Here is a 17997-nt window from a genome sequence, read left to right as displayed (position 1 = left end):
TTGTGCACTGCCAGTTTAGCTTCCGCTGATAGGTTTTTATTTGCTACAACTGATTTCAGTGCACCATTCACTTTGTTCCCAGCATTGTCTCACCATTTTTATATAAATCTAAAATTGTACTAACTTCATTGTAATGACTTGATGATAAATAATAATTTTCCAAAACCGGTAGTCACAAAAAGTGTTTTTAAAAGTGGTATTACACAAAGTTAACAATGAATGATAAGGAGAGTGTTTTATATGCAATGATGTCTGAAATGATAACTGCATTTAGTCTTTATTTTCCACGTTTTAATATTTTAACATCGCGTGTTGGTATGGAAGAAATTAAGAATACAAGAGAGATAAGTATGGAAGAAATTAAGAATGCCACTAAGTCTTTGAAAAATGGAAAGGCTCTAGGATTCAACAATTTTGCCGCAGAATACGTCAAGAATGGTGGCGAAATAGTTCTCACATGGTTGCATAGGCTCTTTAACCGTTGTCTGGAGGAGAGTTATACTCCGGTGGATTGGAGAAGGGCAGTTATAATGCCTCTCTACAAGGGTAAAGGTTCTAGGGTGGAATGTGGGAACTATAGAGCAATCGGTCTATTGAGTGCTGTTGGCAAGATGTATCGTCGAATTCTTATTGAAAGAGTGAGAACCATAACAAAGGACAAAGTGTGGGATGTCCAGAGTGGGTTTATGAATGGGAGAGGATGTACGGATCAAATTTTTGCCTTGCGCAACATTACTGAAAAGTTTTTGGCCAAAAACCAAAAGCTTTTCTGTGTTTTTGTGGATTTGCAGAAAGCGTATGACCGAGTTGATAGAACGAAGCTATGGAAGGTGTTATCTGAGTATGGGGTAAGCAGTAAACTTATCCAAGGCATAGCATCCTTGTACGAGGATAGCACTGCATGCATAAGGGTAAGTGGTTCATTTTTATCCTGGCTTAGCATCTCTAAAGGTGTTAAGCAGGGATGTGTAATGTCACCGTGGTTAAAACCTATACATGGATAATTGCATGAAAGAACTGAAAGATTTAAATGTTGGAGCCAGAATGAATAATTTGACTGTCTGTTGCCTTTTGTATGCTGACGATGCTGTTCTTCTTGCCGATAGCAGAGAAGACCTGCAGGCGTTGGTGACAAAAGTGTATAATGTGTGCAAGGAAAGTGACTTATTGATGAATGTTAGCAAATCCAAGATTATGGTTTTTGAAAGAGAAGAATGCAGATCTGAATGTGAAATATTGGTAAACGGAGAGATTCTGGAACAGGTAGATGATTTCGTGTATTTGGGTAGTATGTTTTCTAGGGATGGAAAGATTGATAAAGATATAGAAAGGAGAGTGAATGCTGAGAACAAAGTGAACGGTGCACTGAAATCAGTTATAGCAAATAAAAACCTATCAGCGGAAGCTAAACTGGCAGTGCACAACGGAGTCCTGGTTCCAACTCTAATGTATGGAAGTGAAACATGGAGTTGTCAAAAGAAGGATGAAAGTAGACTGAATGCAGTCAAAATGCGATCTCTCAGAAGAATGTGTAACAAAACGATGTATGATAGATGTGCGAATAGTGAAATAAGGAAGGAATGCAAAGCTGAGATAAGCATTATCGATAAAATTAAGAAAGGTGTGTTGAGATGGTTTGGACATGTAGAACGAATGAGTGAGGAAAGAACGGTAAAACAAATTTATGAGGCGAATGTTAGCGGGAAAAGAAGCAGAGGAAGACCGAGAAAAACATGGCACGATCAGGTATGCCAAATACTTGAAAGTGGTCAGGTTAGGAGTCGTAACAATCGGCGGGTATGTATGAGGAGATGCATGAACGTGGAAGAGGCGAAGAATGTTTGCAAGGACAGAGTGGTGTGGCGCTCTATTCTCTCTGCCTACCCCTGCGGGGAAGCGGCGTGATGGTTAGTTAGTTAGTTAGTTAACATCGCGTGTTTGCAAACGGAATAACACCCTTAATTTGTGTGTTTTATTGATGCTTGAATTGAAAATATTTCTGCTGTTAAGCTTTTTAAAACATGCAAAAATTGCAGCAGTCATTTTATAAACGTTTCGCCTTTCTTCATAGTGGTAAGGCTATTAGCAGTAATGCAGCAGTTAACTGTTCCATAGCTACATAAGGGTTGATTATTAAAAATATACACAGGACCAACCTGCCGATGGTTATGCCTGTAGGAAGAGCTACCGCTATGTTGAACAATATCACATTGGATATTGATCTGTTCCATGTGTCCGAAGGAGTTTTCCGAAGCGAGATTCTTCTACACATTTAACAAGAGTCTTCTTGTGTAATTTTTAATTTGTTTTTTTAATATATACGCCTTAAATGTTTGTTTGTAATGTATATATTAATTATTGAATAAATTGAATTGAATTGAATTGAATTGAATTAAAAATAAAAACTTGTATTACACCGCTAATTTAGTTTAATTTCAAACGACAAATTTTAAAAAAACTACAGTTTTAATCACAAAAATAACTTTTGCTCTAAAGCCGCTTTTTCAATTTATTTTGAACTAACGTCTCATGATATTACATATATTAAAGCTGTTTAACAACGGTTTTCCATTTTATAGGTTTTTAACGACCAAAACATTTGTACATAATCAATAAATCTTGTGTGTTAAATTCTAAATTTAATTAATTTAAAATGATTTTAATGAATTGCCCGCCTCCGTAGTGTAATGGTCAGCACGCTCGGCTACCGTTCTGGAGGTCCCGGGTTCGATTCCCAGGGGGGTTCAAATAAATAAAAGTGATTTTTTCACAGTAATATTTATTCAATATTACCCTGGACTGGTACCTGAAGCGGAGGGCTGATCACCTTTCCTTCATGTGTAAACGATCAAGATAACTCTGCGTTTATATGGCGCAGTGCCCTATGCACCATTGGGGTGAGAAAAAGGGTTTATTATTATTATTATTATTATTATTTTACTCTATTTTAAGACTTGTAAAAATATAATTCAAAAATATTTATTTAGAACTATTTTTTTCACAATTTATCAGTTGATAAAAATGATCGCGTTAAACGTCAGTTACCCCTTATACGTTTAGTAAGGCAGAATACGACACCTCGATCTAATGCTATGCGCCTTTATCTCACTCAGCACATAGCCTTTCACACAAAGCCCTAAATTCTGAAAGCACACTTTTATGATTTTTTGAATCTGAAACGTTCTGAGAGCTGTGAATTGTTTATGGTCACGTTTGGATGCGTGCCTGAAAATTTAACTATGAGGATTTTCAGGAATTTCATTTCATTTCAGATTTCTTCCTTAATAAAAATGTTCACGGATGTAAACATCTCATGTTTATATTTTTATTTAAAATATTTTTTTCTGCACCATTTTTTTCTTTATCGCAACAAATGGTGCATAGGGCACTGTATCGAATCTACCAACTGTTAATTTCTTCGGAAATTCAATAAAAGCGAATTGGTGATTTAAAATCCCATTTAAGGGAAGAATAGCTGTTCTTTATATTTTTATTATTATTATATTCTTCTAAGGAATCTAACCAAAAAGTTCAAGTAAAGTACCTAAACACTTTATTCACTAGACTATGAAGACGCAAAAAATAAGAGACCTATTTTTCTGTTTATTTCTATTTTCTATTACTGAAGAAAATCCTTTTGCCACCCCTGAAAATGTAATTTTGGCTATTTTTATAGAAGAAACCCGATTTGAAATCAAACCCGAAAAGTCATAAATGTCAAATTTTTTAATACAATTATTACTATCATTACAAAAATGTCCATATTATATAACGTTAATATTTTACTGTAGCATTATTTTTAAGAAAGTAAAAAATTGTCTGAAAACGTTTGAACTATTTTTTAAAATAAAGTTTCCTTGTTTCGACTGATGAACTTTTGTCATTGAATGACCTTGTATGAAACTGCATTTTGCAGCATCTGTGAAACTGATATAATTTTCAGTAAAAACAAGACATATTATTTGGTACGCTAAAACGCACTTAATCATATTTCAACATCCTCATTTTTTCATAGAGTTATAAAAATAATAATTTAATTATATTCATGGAAGACAATTTTATGTTTTTTTTTGTGTTTATAAGAATTTTTATGATTTAACTTATGTGTTGTATAAAGACTGCAAAGAATGATTTAAGCAAGTATTTATAATATTTGTTTATATATAATCAAACGTCAAAAAGTCTTAACTTTGTCTAAAAGCTTTTCAAATCACACCGCAAATTACAGTAAAATATTTTCAGTTTTCGTTGCGCTTATCCGATAGATGTCTCCGCCTGTCCGTCCGCCATTTTCCATCTGGCGCCTGCGCAGAGGGCGCTTCCCTCCCTTGCGCAACGTAACACATCCCCCCGTACTACGATACAACCCCAACCATTATGGATCCTAGGTTCGGTCGCGGCGCGTTCTGTCCATTCTGATGCCGATATATCCCTATCATGTGGCTTATTAACTTCAAAAACGAACTAACCCCGCAAGGGAAATGTAATTCTGACAACGTTTCGAGTTTTTATTCAATCGTAAGATGTAAATTGATCACGTAAGTTGAATTTCCAGTCGCGAAGTTGTGTTTTGTGATCGTGAATTTATAGTATTTAGATGGTTATGTTATGTGAGTATACAAAAATGATGCAATTTTGAAATGAAACACTAGGAGATACCGAAATTTCTATCAAGTAAGTTATTTTTACCATTTTAAATATATTCGCTTTGTATATTTGTAAGATTTTATCGCATATTTTTATATTGCGGTTTTTCGACGCTGCTTACAATGAAATCGATGGAATTCCATTCTGTATGCACGTATATGGAAGGTTATGTCTGAATGTCTGCATTTCATCGTGTAATACTATTGTTTTCGAGATCTCTTCAGTCTGAATGCGGTCTTTGTTCGGTATGGATAACAATTGTTTTGATTATTCCGTTGTGAATTAATTGTTTGAGAGAACCCAAGGGAGCTTGTTTCACTTGGTTGAATATATTATCTTATAAAAAAGGGTATATATTAGATTAACCAAATTTGAGTCATGTAATTTTTCTGGTCGTTGAATTGTTTGATCATCATTAAAATAAATATTTTTTTTAAACATTTTATAGTAATCTATGTAATTCAATATAGTAAACTACATAAAAATTGACAGTTTTTTTTTTCGTATGAACGGTTAAATATATTTTATTTTATTTTATTTTTTAAATTATCTATGAATAATTGTGTATTTCTTTTAACAAAAGTACATAACGCAATTACTTTTATAGCTCTATTCCTTATCGGTTGCCATAAAAAAGTTGCTAGAAATATATTTTATATTATATTAACAAGATTTCGAGTTTGACATAAAAAATAATTTATTGCAAAAGTAAATAAGCTTTGACTAAAATTTTCGTTGTATAAATAAACGTTTCAAATTACAGTTGCCCTAATTAGGGTTTTTTAGTTCAAATCCACTCTACCACATTCTCGTTTTTAATTTAGTAACGAGCCATTTGCACCTCCAAAAACTCGAATAAAATAAAAACGTTTTTTAAAAACTAAAACTGTGAATCATTGGTACGACGATGATAACCAAAGCGAGAAACGTTGTTAATTTGTTTCAATATATATTTGCTTACCTGGAAACAAATTCAATTAGTGTATATTTTACACATTTCAAAATTGAACAAAGACGTCTTGACATATTTGCTTCAAATTTCATCGAAAAATGTACCTCACATTTTTTTAAATATATGAATATGTGAATAAAAACACCTTTATACTTCAACCTACACACTTTGGTTCAACAAATTAAACATTTCACAGTTCATTTCGGCTCAGTACCTACTCATAATAAAATATTCATTACTTTATAAAATGATGAAATTTCAAATACAAAGGTTTCTGAGAAAACAGACGTGGGCGGATGTTGACACTTGGTTTCGACTAATCGCTTTCATACTTTTCACACGAATTCATAAAGTCCCACGCGTGTGCGTACTCAATTTTGAAAAACAGGCATAAAAATATTTTGTTTCCAGAATACACCAAATTACTGTTTAAACTTATTTAATCGGATATTTTGTAAACTAAAAGCATTGATAATTTTGTGATATGGTAATAAAACACTCTCCTTATCATTCATTGTTCAGCACTTAAGTGGTATTACACAAAGTGAACAATGAATGATAAGGAGAGTGTTTAATTTAATCACTTTCATTTCGTAGAATATTGTGTATGGATATCATTACAAAATATATATTTATTGGTTACCTTATAAAATTCTCCTTGCCTATCATGTTTAAAGATTTAGCATATTTCGTCTAGATATTTTTAAAGTAAATGTGAATGTGTTAAGTTAATAATACATAAATTTTGTTGATCCCTTTGAACAATGCAATAGATACAATGAATCCATTTTTTTAACATTCAAGATTTGTCACATAGCTCATTGATTTGTCTTGTTATATTTTTATCCGCCTCCGTAGTGTAATGGTCAGAATGCTCAGCTACCGTACTGGAGGTCCCGGGTTCGATTCCCAGGGGGGGTCAAATATGCAATAGAAGTGATTTTTTCGCTGTAATATTTATTCAATATTACCCTGTACTGGTACCTGAAGCGGAGGGCTGATCACCTTTCCTTCATGTGTTGACGATCACGATAACACTGCGTTTATATGATGCAGTGCCCTATGCACCATCGGGTGCGGATAAGGGTTAGAATAAGAATATTTTCAAAATAACTAATCGTTTTTTTGAAAATTTTTTATGATGGATATGATGAAGTTCTGTGGAAAAAACTATAAAGTTGTTATTTTACTATACATATAAAGTACAGTTCCACCAAAAAATGACAAAACATATATCTAATAGTTGAACATCATAATTGTATATTCATACTCAAAATTTACATTACGTGTGTAAGACCGATTGCCACATAAGAGACTCCAGGGCAGACAAAACGAGAACTTAATCTCTTCTAAGAAATTCAGAAATTAAAACAATGAGGTGCTTAACCAAGAAACATGTTGTGAGACCAAATAAGGAATACGGAAATTAGGTAAAACGGATAGGACGGAGGAAATAGTCAGATAGAGAAGCCAGCGAAGACGATTCTGGTATGTTCATGTCAATAGAATGTAAGAAAAAGACTAGCTTGAATTGCTTTTCAAGAAAACCCAGATGAAAGAAGATCACCTGGAAGACCTCCTAAGCGATGGCGTGATAGCTGGCAGTCCACGTCATAAGATATGGATAACGGAACAGACAGATTCTAGGATCTATAAGAAGAAATAAGAAGAAGAAGAAGATATGATATTTGTGTAAATAAGTAATAAAAAGCATAGAAATCCCCTTGTGCACGACTGTGACACACGCATCACCCATAACGAAGGGTGGATGGTCCCAAGAGTGAACAATAAATATGAGAGTAGAACACTTCAATAAATCCTTCTATTTTTGATTTGTTTCCGAAGGTAAGAGAGAAAACCAAAATATGGAGCATAGGCATAGTAAAATAATTGTTTAGCGATCAAGGGTTAATATAGAGAGAATTATATAATTTGTAGCTCCTTTTTTATTTTTGTATGTACTGGTATACGTAATAATTGTATTGCTACACAGTAAAGGAAGTAAGTAAGATGGAAAAAACGAGGAAGTATATACAAAACCTGAAATAAAATAAAAAACATTTAAAACACCTTTCAATTTATTCTATGTAGGGAAAATGAGGGATAATCTTTTGTGGGCAAATCAGGAACATATAAACTTTTTCTCATTACTGGGAGGAAACCAGGTAAATCTCTTCAGGAGAAGTCGGACTGTTGACTGTCGTCACCAGGCCTTCCGGTTCACTAGAAGAGGGTTCGACATTTGTATCTTAGCTTTGTTTATGATACAAATTTCCGTCACTATTTTTATCATGTATGATACTACCACTAGTGAGAGTTCTTTATGAACTAACTTAGATCCTACGTACGGGTATAAGGAGAATATAACCTAAGGAATACTGTAGAAAAACTTGGCATAATCTAATTCTTGAGCGTGAAGTCAGAAGTTCGAGCAATCGGCGGATAAGAATGAAGAGGTCCATGAATGTAAAGCCATTCTTCATAACAAATATACATTCATTTTCTTTTCGATATCATTATCTTCCTGACGATACTTATTGACAACCGGTTTCGAAATCAAATTCGTTAAGGTTTTGTACAAACCGTGATTTCCTAGCAACTTTTTACTGTTATTCTAGCCCTGAGGTTTTAAAACAAAATATTCAGTTCAGATTTATTTCAATCCCATTCGTTTGATTAAATACAAAAAAGTGCTTACTCGAGATTCAACGAATTTTCATAAGTCGTGCCCTTAGGATATTTTGTGAAGAATAAAGTACAATTTCTTCAACAATTTTTATCAAATCCTGACCCTACACGTGTAAACAAAAACACAAAGTATTTTTTTTCAAACAACATTCTTTTCAAATTGTAAAAAAAACACAAAATAATCAATGTTTTCCAAGATATCAAATAAACAAGAACCCCAAATGAAACCAAAATTACAAAGTAGGTACTTTCAAAGTGATTTTTATATTACAATTGTAATATAAAATGGAATTTCATCGAGAAAAAGTAATTTATATACACATAAACACATTTAATTTAAACGCAAAAACACTCGAAAAATATTATCTTTTTAGTTTATTTTATACAAACACGACCAGTTTTGAGAAAAAACAGATGTTTTCATCAACCGATGAAAATACAAACAAATCTTTGCACTCAATTTACCGAAAACTATAGAAGCTATCAAAAAATGCTTGAATAATGAAATGATGGTTCTACATTTACCTACAAAACAAGATGTTTTTTTTTATTGTCGTAAAGCAATTAATGTCAGATTTACAGTTCATTCAGTGTTTATAAATAAATAATAAAAAACATTATAAACATTATAAACTAGCTAAATATTACGCAGATTTACTACAGGGGTAGGCAGAGAGAATAAAATGCCACATCAAGCTATCTTTTCAATCAATCTTCGCCTTTTTCACATTCATGCACCTCCTCATACATATCCGCCGATAAACTCGAATCCTGACTTGACCCCTCCCAAGTATTTAATATACTTCCTCTGGTTTCATTTCCAACTATATTTATCTCAATTCGTTTTACAGTGGTTTCCATACTCATAGGCTCCACACGACCAAATCATCTGAACACACCCTTCCTTATATTATCTTTAATGCTAATCTCATAGCCTTGCATTCTTGTGTTGATAAAAAAAATAAATTTAGTCACTGATGTTGAGACGGTAAAATATCGCTTCCTTTTCGCGACAAATAGGGGCTTGAATTAATAAATTTACCCTTTTAGTTATCCGGTCAAATGATTTGTAAGCAGGAGAGTTCAAGGCGAAGTCTCCACGTAATAAAGCTCATCCTTTTTTCTTCCATCCTGACCCCCGCTATGTTATTTTAAATAACCAATCATGACCCAGCAGGGTAGAAAGGCTTCAGAGCGTGTACCCTTGATAACCATTCCTATCTATGGGCGGATTGATCGATATCAGAAATAAAAAGGCCGAGACGGTCAAAAATTTGTCAGGTTCGAATAAGTGAAAGGGAAATAACGTAATTTTCAAAGGTCAGAAAAAAGATTTCTAAGAATCTAATTTTAAAATATTATGTAATTATATTTAAAATAAAATTAATCATATTAATATTATAATGTATTAATATTATAATTTTATATAAGTAAAAATGTAAGTGTCGTCGACATTAAATATCAAATAAAAATTTACGTTGAATGGGAAATAGTGAATTTTTGAAGGTCAAATTATTTTTTTGGGAGATGAACTGGATGTAATATGAAAGAGTTAACTAATTATATTAAAAATAAAAATGATCGAAGGCGTTGTATGTTTTATTCATTGACAAACATTTAATTAAGGTAAACAAATCATAATTTCTTATCCATTAAATGTGAATAAAAATGTAAATATAAATAAAGTCTCCTAAATTAATTCAATGATTGTTTTGAAATTTTGACCCAACGTTGTATTTAAATACGCGCGTGTTTTTATTAATCTAAAGTAATCTTACATAAACATATTTTAATCGCAATGGCAGCGCCATCTGTCGAACGTAACATCAATACACGCAAAACAATTCATTGCAACATTGAAATTTAATGCTAATATTTTTTGTTTTTTTCTTTGTGAAATTCATAAATCACAAACTTTGTTTTTGTGCACTCTTATTATAAGTAATTTTATTCCTACCGGCTTCGACAAATAACTTCTACACTTCAGAGATGGATACAATATTATATCCTGTAAGTATGTATCCATCCGTGAAGATTTCGTAAGCAAAGCTTGTTTTTGTAATTTTTTTTGTTGAAAATGCGCCCAAAGTATAATCATTTTTTTCCATTTTTAATTAAAATTTTAGTTTTTAAAGACAACTGTTTTTTAAAATATTTTGGCACGTATTTCTATGCGTTCCTCATCATTATCAAACACTGTAGATGGTGTTTTTGGGTGTTATTCATGACGTATGTTTTTCTATTGAATTTAATTTTTCAGTAAATTAAAGCGACTGATGATGAATAATTTACTTCAATTAACATTAAATCTCAAACAGTAAATCCTCATCCAATCTCTCAATATTTTTTTAACTAAACCACTTTCTCTCAGTTGATTATTTTTAGACCCTTTAAGCTTACCTTTGAAACGACGTCATATTCTAAGGTAACTGTTTATATTACATTTAATAAATATTTATCAATCTTTATTATAGCAATCTTTCAAGATAAACCCTATGGCTTATCCGCATACCCTTACTTTAACCATTGAAAAGGATATAAAAAAGCCTTAACTTTCACCCTCTCGAAGGGATGAAGCCCTTCCTCTATCCTAGTCTACGGTTCGCAATCACGTGGATAACCTGAGTTTACGCGGCGGCACTAAGAATTTGAAATCACCGAAATAAAAAGAAAATAAAATATACGTTAAAAACATACACTTTTGTATAATAAATATATTTTTATATTAATGGATTTTTTCTAAGTATCATCTTAGTAATAATTTAAACAAGGAATCTGTAACCTGACAAATTGGACGAATAACTTCTATAATTGGAGATAATCCATATTTATGAACAAGTATTTGGACACACACATTAAAAACATTTATTTTATACAAAATAAATATTTATATACTAAATATTTTTCAAATAGACAAAAAACATTCGCGTTTTACCATTAATGATCTATAGCAGAGTAAAAAGCTAAATAAGTGCCTTGATATTTATTTTTAATACATTTTATTTTATTTTTAAACTTTGAAAACGATCTCCTGAAAAATCAAGTTTTTTGATGTATGACGTTGTTGAAAGGAATGAGCGAGTAGTATATTTGAATGCAAAATATTTCCATATAAAAAATATATCTGAAAGATCATTTCAATTAAAAATTAATGTTTATTTTCTAGTTTTGAAATTTATAAAATAGATGTACGTTATATGATGATTTTTTCTGTTCTTCATTAAATTTCAAAACTTAATGGCTGCATTATGAAGCTAGTTGCATATACACATATGTAGCATGTATGCACTAACTTAGGTACTAGGTTACATTATATAACTTGCATAAATGCAGCACAAGTTTCCATGCATTAAGTGCCTAGCACTCAGGTGGAAAAGTGCTTTAATTAAAACATTGTTTAATAAATAAGGGTTATAATGTAAATAATTACTTTCGACGAAAGTGCATATTAACAGAAGCATTTAGGTCAATTAATTATTTAAGAATCATATTTTATTTAAAATACTTAAAAAAAATGACATCTCAACAAAGATAAAGAATTATATGGACGCGTGGATATTAACAGGGCTCACGACCTATCACTGGCTGGTTTGATAGATCAGTTTGTACAAGCGTAACGTTGTTTTCCATTCTATATCTTATCGTTAACCATACTACTTTTATTCTTCTTTTACCAAGTAAAATAACAAATTGAAAAGAAAAGTTGATTATATATATATATATATATATATATATATATATATATATATATATATATATATATATATATATATATATGTATATGTATATATATATGTATATGTAAATATATATATATATATATATATATATATATATATATATATATATATATATATATATATATACATATATATATATATATATATATAAATATATATATATATATATATATGTACATATATATATATATATATATATTTACATATATATGTGTATATATATATATATATATAAATATATATATATATATACATATATATATATATATATATATATATATATATATATATATATATATATATATATATATATATATATGTATATAAATATATATATATATATATATATATATATATATATATATATATATATATATATATATATATATATATATATATATATATATATATATATATATATATATATATATATATATATATATATATATATATATATATATATATATATATATATATATATATATATATATATATATATATATATATATATATATATATATATATATTTAAATATATATATATATATATATATATATATATATATATATATATATATAATATATATATATATATATATATATATATATATATATAATATATATATATATATATATATATATATATATATATATATATATATATATATTTATATATTTATATAAATATATATATATATATATATATATATATATATATATATATATATATATATATATATATATATATATATATATATATATATATATATATACATATATATATATATATATATATACACACATATACATATACAAACTATATAAATATAAAGATCTTCAGCCATTTTTTTAGACGATTTATTTGATTATACTCTATAAAACCAGTTACAAAAAGATAAAACTGTCGATACGACATGTCAACCGAAAGAAAAAATATTTTCTCTCTATTTTATAAGGTTATAAGCCTCTGGTAGTACAAGATTGAATTCCGATCAGCTTAGAAGATTGATGCCATTCGACTATATAGATACGAGTCCATCCATCATCCTTCGAGGATATAAGAAACTGCAAAGCCGATACGATAAAGCCAAATAACCCATGTGACTTATCTGGGAAAAAACTGATCGTATTTTCTGTGTAAAACGTATTGAGTTCTCATTGGGAAAGTTATCACTGGACGTTAATATCATCAAAACGCTAACGTGACCTTCATAAAAATATGAAAAAGTAAATACACGGTGGCGTATTATTATGCGCTAGATGGTAAAGTATTTCACCAGAGACATCTATGGTGAGATGAAAGAAGCTATTTATTGAGCAAAAACTCTTTAATTTGTATTTAATCGTATGAAGCAGATCAGGGTGCTTTTTTTTCATTATTGCTATTAGGCTTGCTATTGTGCTAGAGCTCTGCTTGATACCTCGTTGTTCCCTACATGTTCCGACCGATAAATCCCCAACATACGCCTGTAGCACCACATCTCAAATGCCTCCAACCGCCCCCGTTGTGCCTGCCTGATAATACACGTATCCCTTCCATACAACAGTATGCTCTTGATAAGACTTTTAGCCAATGTTTTCCTTGTCTTTAAACTTAAATTAAAACAGAAAATTGCTTTTTGCAAACTATCAATGCTTAAATGCCATTATATTATATCAAACCATCTCAACACACCTTTCTTAATTTTATCGATAATGCTTATCTCAGCTTTGCATTCCTTCCTTATTTCACTATTCGAACATCTATCATACATCGTTTTGTCGCACATTCTTCTGAGAGATCGCATTTAGTCTACTTTCATCCTTCTTTTGCCATCGCCATGTTTTACTTCCATACATTAGAGATGGTTTTGACATGTAGAATGAATGAGTGAGGAAAGAACGGTAAAACAAATTTATGAGGCAAATGTAATTGGAAAAAGGAGCAGAGGAAGATTGAGAAAAACATAGCGTGATCAGGTATGCAAAATACTTGAAAGTGGTCAGGTTAGGAGTCGTAACAATCGGCGGGTATGTATTTGGAGAGGCATAAACGTGGAAGAGGCGAAGAATGTTTGCAAATACAGAGTGGTGGGGCGATCTATTCTCTATGCCTACCCCTGCGGGGAAGCAGTGTGATGGTTATTTAGTTAGTTAGTTAGTTATACTATATCAAGAATTTTCGACATTAAAATCATTTCGTATACGAAACAAATCATAATTTTCATATTAGCAGTAGTTTATGTTGTTTGTTCGCTTATTTCTATTACGTCAATATATTTTTATTTCCCCAATAAAACTGACGTATCGCCATAAGCTCGGCTACGAGCTTAATCCGTCATGTTTTCAACGAGTTCGTGCAAATTCCTGAATCGGCTGAAAATTCTTTCAGGCGCCAACATATCGGAATGCGTTGACAATCCTAAACATTGGAGGCTGTATCGGGATTAATGCGCCATAATGGATTATTTATTACCAGTACTTAAAGGCGCTTAACAGCTTTCTCTCTCGGAATAAACTTGTTCCCTGGTACCAAGATTCAATCTAGTTTAATGGCGGTTATTAAAACGTGACAAAACACTCTTCATAAAATTTGATGGGCTGCGTCATGGTACAAAATATATTGTTTTGATACCTATCCACATTTGAAAAAAAAAACAGAAAAATAATCATATTTTACTAACTGTGTCGCCTGCTTTCAAAATCCGCCAGATCTAATTTCATTAGATTTTAAATACATACTTTACTCTATCGGAATGCCAATTGTGGGTTTTATTGTTTAAAATATTAACATACTTAAAAACCCTGTAAAAAATACTTTAAAACAGCGTTGTATTTCAAATTCCGCCAGATTCATGAAACTTGCCTTCTGACCCATATCGGCCAATAAGAAAGAGGGGTCAAAAATTAATATGACGTCATCATCGGTTTGTGTCTCGTGTTTTTTTTAATACTGAAAAAAAGATCCAAAAAAGTGCGAAAATCCTATATTTCATAATATTTTATCTAAAGATAGACATCTCTTTGAAACATAAATGTTACCCGGAGAATTAAAAAAAAAAAGACTTACATAGATCTGGCAGATTTTAAAAGAAGGCTTCACCGCAGGGGTAGGCAGACAGAATAGAACGCCACGCCACTCTGTCTTTACAAACAATCTTTGCTTCTCCCACATTTATACATTCATGCATCTCCTCATACATACCTGCTGATTATTCTGATTCCTGAATTGACCACTTTCAAGTATTTTAAATATTTGATCATGCCAAATTTTTTCCAGTCATCCTCTGGTCATGTTTCTAACAACATTCGCCTTATAAATTTATGTTACCGATATTTCTTCACTCATTCGATACACGTGCCCAAACAATCTCAACCTAAGCATTGCATTCTTTCCTTATATTACCATTCGAACATCTCTTATAGATGGTTTTACCGCACCAAGAAATCTCATTATGACTGCATTCAGTCTACTTTCATCCTTCTTTTACCAATCCTATGCATCACTTCCATATATTTGGGTTGGAACTACATTGTGATTTTAGCAGATTATAATTGAAAATGTTAAAATCATTCTTCTTTTTAAATTGATCAGCCCCAATGCCCCTTTGTTACGTCTAGTACAAATTTGAATGTCGATTGTAGAAAACAAATCAGAAAGCCATCGCGTCCTTATGAATATGAAAGAGAAATCGATAATCGTAAATTATTTCTCTAGCCCAGCGGTTCCCGATTGGTGGTACGCAAAAAAAAACTTAATGAGGATGTTTAAATGTTAAAAAATGTGCGTGCAGCACCGTATTCTGATAAAAGTGAAACTAATAATTAAAGAAAACACTTCGTTTTTTACCACTTGAGTTTAATTATAGACTACATGTTTCAGAAGCTAAACTTCCATCATTCAGGTCTGTATAATAACTAAAATATAAAATATAAAATTGTTCTATAAATAAGGATAGGGGGAAAATATATCCTTATTTATAGAACAATTTTATATTTTATATTTTAGTTATTATACAGACCTGAATGATGGAAGTTTAGCTTCTGAAACATGTAGTCTATAATTAAACTCAAGTGGTAAAAAACGAAGTGTTTTCTTTAATTATTGTAACATGTCTTACCACAAAGTTAATGCCGAAACAATAAATAAAAAGTGAAACTAATTAAGAGAGATTTTATATGAGCGGCAAGGACAGACAACATCTCAAAAGAAATACAAAAATACAAGATTTTCTTAAAAAATATTCTGTTTATTTCATATTTACACTGTTTAATGCGTACAGTCATCGATTGGTGCTTTGATTGGTGATACTGATATTAATGGCTTGTGATAATTAAAATATGTGATAAATATCTGCGATTTAATATTTTTATGATAACGAGAAAAAACCTACATCTTTTGTAGTTCAATTAATTTGTTTGTTTGTAATGATAAATATTACATTCGTAACGCGTGTTACCTAATCCGTTCATTTTTTTATATTGTCTGTTATATACATCTGCAACGCGCGCATGCGCAAAACTTATTTTATCGTTCTGTAGAGAAGTCTCTCTCTTTTGTCCCACCCACGTGACGTCTGAATGTACAGTTCTCTTTCTATTTCTCTCTACTTTGTTTCTTTCTTCTCTCTCATGTAACGAAATGCGCCTAGTTAACAACTAGTCCAAGTATCAATAATATATATTAAACCATATCCGCTCCCTAGGTGGAGCATATGGAGTCCACAAACTATCTCCAGGCCTTTCTGTCGGCTGCCAGCTCCCTTGCATCCTCCCAAGTCAGATCCGTGTTCCGAGGTTCTGAAGAGAACTGCCGACGAATTGTTATATTAATAATATTTTAATATTAATATGTAATTATTATATCAATAATATATTGACGGAAAAATATATTATTAGTAAAAGAGCCTTAATGTTTCCGTATTAGATCTGGAAATGCGGTTGGGAGTATGGGAATATGAAGTCAAATAACCGAATATCGAATCGAAATTTATCTTTCCCGCAATAAGGAACACGCGAGTTTGAGACTTTTTTTGAAGTGGTACGCAGGAGAAATTGATTGGGAACCAGTGCTCCAGCCTATTTAACGGACATAACCGTACATTAAATTGAGTCAAAGGAGCACAAAGCCGAAATTCAGAATTGTGGTGAATTTAGTATCGATTTTCAGGAAAACTTCAGTCTTTAGTATAGTACCAACCATTTCCTAGAATCGTTAAACTTTTAATGGCCTCTTGATTAATATTTTAGCGTTTGTTTGATTGTTTCAGAAACACTTAAGCGTGATTTTCTAAACAAGTATTTGAGTAGAATATTTTATCCTTCAATCAAGGTAAGATAATGATTTATTTTGAACTTGAACTATGATATAACTTCTGATAAAAATATTTGAATAATAGTCCTTTGTAGAGCTTTGTAAACATTCCTTTGAATTTTATAACACCATAAAACGGAACATTTTCAAACAGGTTTAACGTCATTTTTACGTACAACGTTGTATTTTTTCATAAAACCTCGTTGAATTAAGTACTTAAAAAAATAAAAATACAGTCTAATTATGCAAATGAATTAATTAATTTCACGATCTTATCGAAATTTTATCAAAGATAAAGAAAAATATGGAAGTTCAACACTACACGTTTATTAAGTAAACACATGTAACATTGAAAAGTATGGTTGTCAATTATGAGTATAATGGTGAATGCTTACACGTGACTAAAGTAATTATTTAAACAAGCCAATGACAGGTTGTACCTAGACTTATTTATTCTTATTCATTATGTCTCAATGTCAAGTACTAAGAGGTCAAACTCAAACTTGCGAACAAAGATTTGGACACACTCAAAATATTCAAAATAATTGGTCAAGTTATAAGTTATTTTTTTATATATATCATGGTTTAAGGCGTCTCTTAGTATGTGAAAAAAGTAAGAATCTAACTCATATTTCATGAAGGTCTCTGTTAAATAAGAAAATTAAAAAAGCTTACTAA

The 17997-nt window shown here is 30.8% G+C and overlaps 1 protein-coding gene across 1 annotated transcript in view; it reads left to right on the top strand.

Annotated features, from left to right (window-relative positions):
• The first annotated feature begins 4407 nt into the window (after positions 1 to 4407).
• The window catches only part of LOC148313043 (neurexin 1-like), a 201086-nt gene continuing 187496 nt past the window's right edge, over positions 4408 to 17997 (top strand). The window contains exon 1 of the mRNA XM_088269555.1: positions 4408 to 4674. The gene's annotated coding sequence lies outside the window, so the exon portion shown is untranslated. The remainder of the gene's footprint in view (positions 4675 to 17997) is intronic.

The sequence above is a fragment of the Brachycentrus maculatus genome, unplaced genomic scaffold (genome assembly GCF_059751285.1).
Source record: "Brachycentrus maculatus isolate JH-2025_06_01 unplaced genomic scaffold, ASM5975128v1 h1tg000025l, whole genome shotgun sequence".
Lineage (NCBI taxonomy): Eukaryota > Metazoa > Arthropoda > Insecta > Trichoptera > Brachycentridae > Brachycentrus > Brachycentrus maculatus.
This window is presented reverse-complemented; position numbering and strand designations above follow the sequence as displayed.